The 11,491-nt window shown below is 29.9% G+C and overlaps 1 long non-coding RNA gene across 5 annotated transcripts; it reads left to right on the top strand.

Moving 5' to 3' along the window:
* The first annotated feature begins 633 nt into the window (after positions 1-633).
* LOC139872273 (uncharacterized) lies at positions 634-4,440 on the top strand. Of its 5 annotated transcripts, XR_011766996.1 has the most exons (7): positions 634-762; positions 877-1,119; positions 1,430-1,460; positions 1,679-2,942; positions 3,213-3,360; positions 3,910-4,056; positions 4,123-4,440. It is a non-coding gene; the product is annotated as an uncharacterized lncRNA (long non-coding RNA). The 5 variants fall into 5 exon arrangements; XR_011766997.1 differs by having other exon boundaries at positions 1,200-2,942; XR_011766995.1 differs by having other exon boundaries at positions 877-1,460.
* Positions 4,441-11,491: the final 7,051 nt, after the last annotated feature.

Here is an 11,491-nt window from a genome sequence, read left to right as displayed (position 1 = left end):
TACTGACGTCTTAAGATTAAGATTTTATGTCTATACGAAGTAAAATATTTTAGTTTGTTATTGACGTATTATAATCCGTAGGGCTGCAACATTGTACTAAATGTTATCCATTACCTGAAGTATTCGCCAATGTCGCATTTCGTTTAGTGTGGGGGCAGCAGAGAGGGGAGTTTAGCGGCCATGCCCTCGGATTGATCAGAGTTTCCTCAAGACAGTAGTTGCAGGCGGGTTATGCAACTACGGGAGATGAACATGTAGGTAATTAATTCCTCATTGGGTAATCCCTAACTGATTTTCAGAAAAAAACAATTTGTTATTCTTTTTATACTTCTCATTGTTGTTTTTGTTAAGGGCTTAAATGTATATAATAAAAGTTTAGTAACTTTAAAAATGGTATGTTGAAAAGTTACGGATATCTGCTAAAGTCTCACTTTTTTACTTTGTAATATACAAGACGATCCAAATAAATGCACTTCTTCTTAGCAACGCGCTGGCACACTCTCCCTCATTATCCTTATATACTAAACGAGCCCCAACATTTGCCCGCTTGCTTCATTAGGATACCCAAAAAAACATCTAACCTAATCTCCACCTTCCTTTATCTCTCGACTTTGTTCTCCTAATTTTATCCTTCATTGAAGAAAAAAATCTCTCTCTTCCAAATTACTCCCGTCCTTCACAACCAGTCAAAACCACCGCCACCACCAAAAACCATCGCCATCCGGCCTTTCTTCCCCAAATTTTAAGTTCTTCTATGTTAAGGTATATATCATATAAGGATATATATATATATATATATATATATATATATATATATATATATATATATATATATATATATATATATATATAATTTGAATATCGTTAATTTTTCAGAAAAGAGTATATAATTCAAGCTAACCAAAAACATAAGAAGCCGCCTGAATTGAATCAGTAGGGCGACAGTGATGACAGCAATGGCGGCTATAACATCGTCGACGGTGGCTACAGCAGGTGCCGAAGTGGTGGTGGAACGGAGAGGAATACCAAAAGCGTCATTTGTAAAATACAAGATGTTGAAGCTTATTTGATTCAATTAGGTCATGATGTTAAATCAGCTATCACTTTTCTTCAATAAAGGTATTTTATTTTCATAATTCTTCTTTGTCCTTCCTTTAATTTTAGAGTAAAATATATCAAATATGTAGCTTTTGTATTAGGGCTTATATATGTGCGGGCTAAGTGGTTGAGATGTCCTCACAAATTCCGCCTATTCGTTGTTTGTGCTTCACATCGTTATTAGAGTTCTGAAAATTTGCCCACCCATTTTTGTAGACACTCGGAGTTTGATTTTCCTTCAATGTGTTGGCTTAATATTCTTTTAATGTGTTAGTTTTATTTTCCTTAGCTGTGTTTCATAAGCTTTGATTGTTGATGATGTTGTTTGTAGGTTGAAGTTGGATTTTTTGCTTGCTTCTTTGGTATTATCTCTTTACTTTGATTTTTTGAAACCTTAGATTTCGTTTATATATTAATGATGACTGTTAACCAACTTAGCCACTTCAAAACTTTTGTTCATTGTTCATAAGTGTACCATCTATTATAACTCATCATTATTTTTGTAACTGATATTTAATGAGCATATAACTAATACCAGATTTAATATGCATCTGACTATTGTTTGATTTTCAATTCGTAGGATGGCGTAAAATGCAGATGATGCCCCTTGCTTATCTGAACCCAATAGAGGTTAAGTTATATTCGTAGGCATTATCAGGTAAGATAAAAATATTGCAACTTATCACTTTTGTATACTCCAATAGGTTTTCATTTTATAACTTCAATTGTAGTAGATAGGTTATAATCCATTGCACTATTTTAACAAAACTTCCAAAAACAAGATTTAAAGTTTGGTCATGTGGCTAGGTAGACGATACATGGTAGATATGGTGGTATATCAAACCAAGTTCCCATAAAAAGTTTTTCAATCAGGGTGTGGCTTAGAATCCTAAATTACAAAATGATTCTGTTTTCTTTGACCGAATTGATTATCAAGATGGAGGTATAGCACTCTTGGATCATCTTCACACATGAGTTAGAATTCATTATGCTTTTTATCTGTTAATAAGTTGTTCGTTTACAAATCGTATAGTCTAAATATCAGTGGCGAACTTGATGTATGCCAATCCTAAATCTAAGTTTAACTTGCACACGTATCTGCGTGTGCTTTCCCGAAAAATTACGAGTCTCCACCTGGTGGATTCTACTTTGAAGTATGTGATAGTCTCCAATACCGTTCAGGTAACCTTTTAGACACGATTTAAGTTTTATGAATGAATAGTGATATTTATAACCAAATTGGCTTATATACTGAAGGATGACATTGATTTGTTTGACAATAAAGTCCAAGACTCGGCTAATGATTTTGTAACTGCATTTGTGTCACGTGTGAGCTACACGAATATGGACAGGTTTATTGATTATGTCAATTAAGTTAGTTACTAAATCCATCATGTTTTAACTTTTGTTTAATGTTATTCATTGTTGTCCACTGCATTTATTTCATTTTGGACCTTAGGATGTCCGAGTCATCGCTCTATATTCAACTCCGTCTATATATATACTAATTCTAAACATGTTGCCACCGACTCATGCCTCTCAACAAAACATCTATTTTCTCAACTTTGAATAATCAGGTTTATGTTGTTGTTTGTTTCTATTTATTTATTTATTTATTTATCTTATTTTCTGTATTATACTATGCAGGCTTTTTCCGTTTTTACAAACATGTAGGTGACCGTAATGGTATAATGGGTGACTGATATACTAACAATTCTCTGGTGGGTTTCCAGTTTTTACATCCATCATAAAACAGGGTTGTTATCGTCGTTTGTGTCTTCCGAATGAAAGTTAGAGAGTTCATATCAAGTAAAAGGAAAGAGGAACCTTTTGGACATGTAAAGGTAGGTATGTATATGTTTTTAAATGTTTATGTTATTATCTTATTTAAAATTCAGATTAAAACCAGAGTTTTATGATTATATATTCTTTGAATACATATGCTTTATAGTAGGGTTGAAGTTTTATTTATGAACATTACTACTGCATAATACGCATTTATAACTTACGGTAACTCTATATACTTCTTTGTTTGTGTTTGTGGTTACACCTATTAGTTATTAAACATTGATCTGTATTTGAATACCTTTCATTTATTGTTTTGATATTTGCAGGGTACCTTCTCCTAGGGGGAAATTTTTCCTGGGAGTTCGCCCCCTAGAGTTGTTGTTCAAAGGCGTCGAGAATTCACTTATAGAACAGAGCCAACTATAGACACCACCACTTCGGCCACCATTATTCAGGCGGTGTATAGAGGTTATAGTAAGATTTTTTTTTTTTTTTTTTTTTTGTTTTGACGCGTGTTTTGAAAGTGATTATGTGATATTTAACATCAGATTAAAATTATCGAGTATATTATGTTAGGCGTAGAAGATATGTTATGATGGATGTGTTTTACTATTAGTTGCTTGAAGTTGCTTTAATCATATCATGGGTTGTTCAAGTGTTTGACGATATCGAGTACATATGAAAGCAACAAGCGAATGACCAAAAATGATGATTTTTTGATAAAATGAAGGACCTGTTAGGAAATGGAATAATAGTTTCTTGATGATTTTGTGATAAATAGGGGGATCTGATAAGAAATGGAATAATAGTCCGTTGAATTAGGTTGCACTAAGGGTAATAGGTAATTTGAAACATAATCTTATATTAGATGGTCCAAAACTGATTATTTAGTCCTAAGATTATCTGCTTAAATAAAAGTACAAGTAGTGAACAAACTGATATCAATTAACTTATTTTCAATTACTTATTTTTCTACAAAGGAGATAAGAACTTTATAAGAGGGTGTTTGGATTTCATTCACAGACAATACAGTTGCTAGAATGTAAACAGAAGTTACTCTTCTCGGCGATCTTCCAACCCTAGAATGTTGCGACCATGGCATACGTGAAACATACAACGGCCCAACTGAAGAAACCTCACCCACTGAATAGCAAACGCCGTCAACATCAGGTAAATACACATATTCCTTAACATGTATCTTTTGTGGTCACCTAATAACCATTCACTTTTTAACAGTTCCAAACGTAACAAAAGACAAAGTTGACACAAGTCAGAGCACAAGCAGTTCACAAACCATCGCGAAAAGGGTGATATTGCAAAGGGTGATATTGCAAGAAACCGAAAGCAAGGATACTAAAAAAGAAGGAATGTAACCAATATAGATGAACCTATTAATAGCTGTATTAGTTTATGTGTACTACTCTACAACCTTATGCCTGCCCTATATATGCTTCGAATGTATTTGTCACTAATGTTACAAAAGGTTAGTACTAAACATGCCGCAGAAACGCGCGGCCGACTAATTGCTAGTTACCACTAAAGTTGTTTTTAGTTATCACAAAAGAAATGTTTCAAGACTGAATATTAAATGTATATAAATTAATGTGTTTACTTGTATAGTTTAAATTACAAATGATATAGAATAAAAAAAACGTTTATAACTATTCAAGGATAAAATATTTTATTAAACATTATTAGTTATATTTTCGATACTACTTTTTTACTACTCATCTGAACCATTACTCTGTAATTTTCTATTAGTCAAGACTGTCAAAACGATACATTTTGGTCATAAAAAGTATTCATTAAAAATGATTATCAATATGTTCTTGTCATTCAAAATTAAATAAATCAAAACTTTTAGATCATTTATGATTTAAATTAATTAACATTTAATCATAATGTTTTATCACGTGTAACCTATAATTAAAGAACGCTAAAGTAAATATGTATTTAGCAAGCCATGAGTTCACATCTATACTACATGTAATACACATGTTTTTTTTTTAACGAAGGATTTATTAGAAACGCACTCCATCAACGAGCTAGAGGAAAAGAAACATTACACGGGCTTAGCAAGCCATAAGTTCACATCTATACTACATCGCCCTCTATAACGAACCCAAACAAAGATAAAACTGAGAATTTAATCAAAAAGGATACTATGTTTCATAGGGGAAGCACTAAACACCTGATCGTTTTAGAATCTCCAAATCAACCAAAAAGTCATGTTACCAATCACCTTCAACCAGTCTCTAGCAATAACGACCCATTCCAAAAAGCTACCGAATGAAACTAATTCTCCCAAGACGCCGATTGAAGATTTTGAATATCAATCTAAATACACATGTTAAAACATCCAATACTTCAGTGTGACAATAACCCTGAACTTTCTCAACAGGTAGGTAATACCCGAGAGATATATATAAATTCACAATTAATATGTTACATTCTTTGAATCAGATTAAGCAAATTATCAATTATACTTCCTACTTTCACAATAATATACATTCTTTCATAGAAATCAAAACAACCATACTCATTCAAACTCAATTACATATTCTGATTTTAAAATCTCAGAATTCAATTCGAGATATAACCGATACCATCACTTTTAGATTCCTACATCTTTCAAAGCTATACTTTGACTTCAAAAGTGTGTTAGAACATCAAATGTATACAAACAATTACAATCTGTGTTCAAACCCTTCGAAAATCTCTGAAGACACTTCAAATAATGAGCAATCGAGATGATGATCCAACCACATATTACCCACAGTTATGTACTTAAAAAGCTCTCGAAACCAAAGTCATAATTCAACACATATCTGTGTCAGATCTTTTGGCATTTATTAGCAAAAATAACCTTGCAATTCCTTTGCAAAGTAGCAAATTATATCACAGCTCCAGCAAGACAACTTTGATTTTTCATTCGGAGTAGCCTTATCATAATTTTGATATATGTGATTACCCTTTTGTTACCGGAGAACCTTTCATATTCCACCACATTAGCAATAAACTTACCAACAACTTCACTGATCTTGGGCATTCCGATGAATCTTTATATTTATCGAAACCTCATCATTTACTCATCTGCCTCTTGTAACGAGAATTGCCATACGAATCATTGGGAATTAGCAATCAGTATTTTGAAATCTCACAGCATGTTGACGCCAACAGTTATACATAACGTCTATTTCCAAGGCTTACATACTTCGAATGTGAAGTTTCTGAAAAACACTCTGAACCGCGAACTAGTTCTCGAAATGCTGATGAAGTAACAAAAACTGTAAATGACCTTAGCAGTAAAAAGTTTGATGATAAAGATTAGTGTATTAACAAAGCTCAGAAATAGAGAAGTTTTGGAACTGAAAAACGGATTGAGCAAAGTATGAAGGAGGCTGTGGACAAATCACAAAGACTGAATCTGCCTTCAAAGAATCCAAATGATTCAGTGTCTGCTGAAGTCATTAACGAATACCTTGCTCCTGACACTAAACCCTTACAGACAATATTCTTCATCATCCTCTGATATTAGAAATTCTATGATATCATCGTATCTTTCATTATAAATATCCTCCATATTTCTGATGATATTTCCATAACTATTCTTATCTGGAATCATTTATCTCTTTGCGCTATCTGTATTACATCAAAAAGGAAACTGTTTAGTTCCTATACTCTGTAAACCTTTGAGTTTAAAATATGAATGTTTTTGAAGTAGTGTTGGAAACTGAAGCATGAGTTAGTATAATATAATGACACTTGATCAACGTGATTATATTACAGTAATTCATGCGGAGTTTCTAAATGGAACGTGATGATTCACAGATCATAACATCATCATGTGCCATGTTATACGACTCTTGTATTCTATTTAACCTCTAAAATATCAAGAAAATATTTCTTGATGATTCGGCCTTTTCCAAGGTATTCTAGTAATTTGACAAGTCAAGATCGTGTCATCACAATTTCCTTCCTAGAACATTAACAATGTTCATTTTGAAATTCATATCTGTGAATTCTAGACCATTACAAGCGGTGCTTAATCGCAAGAAGAAGAAACGAAAGGACAAAACTCCGAAATAGAAATTGGGGTATAAATTGCAGCAAATAAAAGAGAGCATTAACTGTGGATGACAATGATTATAGAAGATAGAAACAGAGACTTTGAAATATAAGGGAAGATATAAAGCCCAACGACAAACCAAAAATTATAAACCATATATATCGATGCATATAGCAATATAAAGACACGGGAGAACTAGAAACACTATAAACCCAAGAGTATAGTAGAAGTAAATAGATTCTTCCTGCGGTAGATGAAAAAGAAGAATGACCGATATGAAAGTTATAAGTATATCGAGAATCAGAACTGGATGGAGCATATTGATGAACACTTTAAAATATGAGTTGAGGGGGAAAGAATAGAAGGTGATGAAACATGACTAGGAATTTAGAAATCAACAGATTTAACTCACACAATGACGGAATACGTGAATCAAACCCTCTAGTAAATAGGTTAAGCTTTTTAGAATTAATTTAGTCATACCATAACTAAATCAAGTGTGATTAGATCAACACCTAGAGCTATTATTCACCACCTGGGTGATTTGGGTTGAGAGAGAATCGGAGGAGCTCATCAGATCTGAGTGTGTGTAATAAATGAGAGGCTTAACCTAAAATGATGAACATAAGACTTTATATACCCCTGCTGTTAACTCACCCGTACGATTCATCCATCACACATACGAGTTGGCTTCATCAGCCGTACGGGTGATCACTCACTCGTGTCTTCTCATTTAGGTTGTAATTGTGACTTAGCTCAGTATCAACCGTGCGTATGAGCCTATCAGCCGTACAAGTGAGGCTTCACTCGGACGTCTGACTAAGTCTAACATAGTCAAACATCCAAATCTCGTTCCTGCAGTTGCTGTAACCATATACAAACACAGATAGGATAATAACGAACGATCATGGTGGCCTGTAAACTGTTGTACCTGCAATGGACGTGGGTAGATGTCTAGGGACTTGCATAAAATGCATCAACAGAAGGTGTGAGTTGTAAGAAAATGAAGGAGGTGAATTTATAAGAAAATCTCCGACGGAACAATTAAAATGGACTATCGCATTTAAAGCGGATCCAAATTCCTTTTGTTACCGGAGAATCAAATCTTATTACAAAGATTTTCTTCAAATCCCTTGAAATATAGAAATCAATCATATCTACGTCAAATGATAAGATGAATCTACACTTACTCATTTCACTCTTCTATGTTAGCTTCATTCGTACTCTTCATATAAATGGACTGTTTATCCAAATTATTCGCTGATGATAAAACTCTAATTTTCAGCCTGTATGCATCATGAAAACATACTTATTATCATTCACGACCTTTCCACTCAAATTTCGGGACGAAATTTCTTTAACGGGTAGGTACTGTGACAACCCGGAAATTTCCAACCAAATTTAAACTTTATCTTTATATTATTCCGACACGATAAGCAAAGTTTGTTAAGTTAAATCTCAAGAATTTTAAATTGTGTTCATACATTCATTATAACCTCGACCAAATTCCGACGATTCACGAACCGTTATATATAAATAAATATGTATATATATGTATATATATATATATATATATATATATATATATATATATATATATATATATATATATTATAACTTGAGAATATTAATAAAGTATTAAACGTATAATACTTTACATGAACGTATTTGTTTCAATATGTTTATCGATGGAATTAGAAGATAATATCAAATGATTAATTTATCAGATACATTATGATATGATTACGGGTCTATGTTATGAGGTCCATTGTGATTTAAGAAATCTATTCTTTTTGACAACATTCGGAAAATGGTAAAGTGATTTATAAGTAAGAACGTGAAGTGTAAATAACTTAGATGTTAGATATCGACAAGTTAAGTAACTCGACATTTTTCATTAAGATGATTTCATACGTTTATTTAACCTTTGAACTTTATCCCATGCTTCACCAACAAACTGTAATTTAAAAACTTGAAACCTATTATGAATATATATGATTCTACTTTTCTAAAACATTTTATGATATAACGATTTCCATTATTTTAACCTTTAAACAAAATGATTCTTAAAAATATATTTGGTTTTGGAAAACAAAATTATTATATTTATTTGATTTAGTTTCAAACGTACAAAAACATTTTCAGTTTAAAAAGAACTTTATTATTAAAACGTATATAACTTTTATAAATATCTAGAACCACTTTTGACAACTCATTACTTAACCAGTATGATAAAGATAACGATATTTATATTTTATTTTATTAAATATATATAACGATTTAAATTAATATTATATATATTTATACGTACATAGTTTTATACTTTTACTATACTTAAACTTTACCTTTACTTTATTTTTACTTTACTGTAACTTTAATAATTCACTTTAATAATTCATACTTTAATAATTCACTTTAATAATTCATACTTTAATAATTCACTTTAATAATTCATACTTTAATAATTCACTTTAATAATTCACTTTAATAATTCATACTTTAATAATTCACTTTAATAATTCAAAAATCTATTATAAATAGAATTCAATAGGTTTCATTATTTCATAGAAACTTGAAAATATTTTTCTCTAAACTCTCTCAATCGATTTACATATATATATTTACTCCGTATTATTTCAAGATATTATTAGTATACATAAAATATTACGTCAGAGTGCTGTCCGAGTGATTTTGAAATTGTTTTTCAAATGGGATTGGATTAAGGAAATTATGGGTTATAGCTATGGAGGTGATTGGGTATGGTTCATGGGTATGCTCGTGAGGTCAATATAGTGTTTATCATCTCCGTTGCGTCTACGTACCTTTCCTGCAATATTGAATCTCAATATTGATACGTGAGTACTCAAAATTTAACTTTTACATACTAATAGTGTATCCTTGACTAGTGCTCGAGTATATAGGATTATGCATATTTGTACTTTTGATATTGCCTTTAGTTAGGTTATGTTGAATCCTGAATTAGTTATATATGCGACTGAGATAAGGTATAAGATATGCATGTCGTTGGAAAGCTAGCGAAAAATTAAGAACTTTTCATTTAGATATCGAATGATTTCGATGAACGGATTTGAAGTTATAGTCCATCGAATTTTTGTATTATTATTAAAAATGATTATTATTATCGTCGTTATTATCGTCGTTCTAGTTTTATCTTATTATTATTATTATTATCTTTATCAATAAAAGGATTTATCATTAAAAAATTGTTATTTTTTTATTATTACTATCGTTATTATCGTTAAAGTTATAATTAGTATTATTATTATTATCCAATTATTATTATTATTATTATTATTATTATTATTATTATTATTATTATTATTATTATTATTGGTATTATTATTATTATTATCATTATTAATATATATATCATTATTTAAAAATGGTTATTGTTATTGTTAATATTATTATTACTATATTATCATTAAGATAATTATTAGTATTATCGTTAATAATGTTATAGTAACTATCATTATTAATATTTGTAATTAAAACAAATATTTGTAACACCTAATTATTTTGATTACTATTATTATCATTATTACGAACACGATATAAAAGACGATTAAAAGCAATTAAATGAAACGATTAGGAAATAATGGGTAAGAGTATCATGATGAAATTAAAATATTATAAGATATTGATTTAGATAAAATTATCGTTCTTATTATTTTTATCATTACTATTATTATTAAAATTATCGTTAGTATTAAAACTATCATTTTAACAAAAATTATCATTTTAATAGAAATGTCATTGTTACTATAAAATATCATTATTATTATTATTATTATTTTAAATAGAATTATTATTTTAAAGATAATATTAAAAATTATCGTAAATATTAAAGTTATCATAATTAGAATTATCGTTTATCATAATGTCATCTTAGTAATTATAAATATTGATATTTTTATAATAATAATTATTATTACAAAATAATACAACTTTTACTTACTATCATTATAGATATTATTTTATCAAATAAATATTTGATACAAACATATTTTACTACGTGTAATAACTTACTTTAATAATACCTATCATATTATCTTTATAATATTAAATGAACCCTATAAATTTTATTACTTAATATATATAAAAGTATATTTTATTATATAAATATAATATAAAATTTTATTTATTAATAAATAAATTATATTATTTACTCTAATAAATCTTTTAAAAATATTTAAAAATATAAAACGACGATATTTAAACTATATATTAATCATGTATAGATTTTTGGAAATTATTTTGAGTCAAATTTACTTTTGTTGACTTTTGCATATTAGTCTCGAGCATTAGGATTGTGGTACACTATGACTTGACCTAATTTGTTAGACAAGTATTGACCAACACATAAATATATATAATTAATTTAGGTTCGTGAATCCGAGGCCAACCTTGCACTTGTTCAATGACGTTATATGTATTTTTACTACGAAATACAGTATGGTGAGTTTCATTTGCCTTTTTACCCTTTATATTTTTGGGACTGAGAATACATGCGAT

Source organism: Rutidosis leptorrhynchoides, chromosome 10 (genome assembly GCF_046630445.1).
Source record: "Rutidosis leptorrhynchoides isolate AG116_Rl617_1_P2 chromosome 10, CSIRO_AGI_Rlap_v1, whole genome shotgun sequence".
NCBI classification, from domain to species: domain Eukaryota; kingdom Viridiplantae; phylum Streptophyta; class Magnoliopsida; order Asterales; family Asteraceae; genus Rutidosis; species Rutidosis leptorrhynchoides.
The sequence above is the reverse complement of the archived record's forward strand: the minus strand, read 5'-3'. Positions and strand labels throughout refer to the sequence as shown.